The sequence below is a fragment of the Elephantulus edwardii genome, unplaced genomic scaffold (genome assembly GCF_000299155.1).
Source record: "Elephantulus edwardii isolate Elephantulus edwardi_28Jun2011 unplaced genomic scaffold, EleEdw1.0 scaffold00448, whole genome shotgun sequence".
In the NCBI taxonomy this organism is placed as follows: Eukaryota; Metazoa; Chordata; class Mammalia; order Macroscelidea; family Macroscelididae; genus Elephantulus; species Elephantulus edwardii.
Genome location: NW_006400198.1, coordinates 174208 through 175690, shown reverse-complemented (window position 1 = coordinate 175690; position 1483 = coordinate 174208).

The following is a 1483-nucleotide window of genomic DNA, read 5'->3' as shown; positions in this document are numbered from 1 at the left end:
AGAACAATTTCACTGATTTCACATGCAAGCAAGATTTTACTGAAGATTATCCAAAAACGACTGGATCAGCAACTTTATATATATCAATTTAACTCAACTTTGGCCATGGAATTATAACTAGATTATAATTGACCTTCCATGGGGGTTTCAGAACCTAAAAATTGTACAGGAGTATATTTCTCTGTCAGAGCAGCTGGTTGATTAGAACTGCTTATATTTCAATTGGGAATACAATTTCCTATCCACTCCATACCCTTCTAGTTTACCTCCTTCCCAGACTCATTTACTGGACCTTTCTTTTTTATCCAGCTTCTAAATGTCATGTTCAAGGAATCATTCTTTCAAAGAGCATACGTATCCTCTGGCCTTACAAATTTAAAATTCTCTCTTTTCTAGTGACTAAAAATATTATGGCTTCATGAAGATCATTTGAAATACATATTGTCATATTCAGCATCCTTTTTGATATTACCAATTCAATACCATTGATATCTAATAAGAGCCTCAGTGATAATAAATCCTCAACAGAACTCTTTATTTACCATTCCCTGTGAACTTATTCTTCCGCGTCTTCTTTGTCCTCATACATTGGTGCCACTATTTCTAAAGAAACTTCTAAAATGTTTTCTTTGATTCCCTTTCTTGCATTTCATCGTAAGCACTTCGGTTCTACTCTATAAGGATAACTCCTTTAGGCAACCCTTAAGATCAGTGTAAATCAAAAGAGTTCTTGGATATATTTCCAATGGGAAGATAAGGAAGAGAGAGCTTCCACATCTATGTTAATAGTTTGAACATTCATTCTAGGACATGAACACTACCACTATTGACTCTCTTACCAGCTTTTTAGTATTAAAAAACAAACAAACAAACAAACAAACAAACAAAAAAACACTCCCAGGTGGTTCTATAGTCAAAGCACCTGACTGCTACTCAAAAAATTGGTGGTTCAAACCTACTGACTGCTCAGTGGAAGAAAGAAAGATGTGGCAGTCTATTTCTTTTTTTTTTTTTTTACATTTTTTAAATTTTAACTTGCTTACTTACAAAGTTCATATACATTGTTTATTGCTTTTCCCACTAGATCTTTCTAATTTCCTTTATCCATCTCTCCCTTTATTTATCAAATTATGCAACCCTATGATTACCCCCTACCCATGCTCACCCCTCTCCTCCTCTTAGATCTTCATACATGTTTTACTACTTATCTATTTCTACAATAATGGTCTTATATTGTATTTGTTCTTATGGGACTCAGATAGTTAACTTAGCAAAATGCTATCCAGTGTCTCCCAAGTTAGGTAGTGATTTTCAAAATCATTGCTTCTATGTGCTGCATAGTAATCCATCATATGAATGTATTGTAATTTCTCAACCGGTTCAATTGTGTTTTGACATTTGGGCTGTTTCCATGTTCTTGCAATGGTGAATAATGCTGCTTTGGGAAAAAATAAATCTCCATTTGTGCCTCAGTTCTCATTGC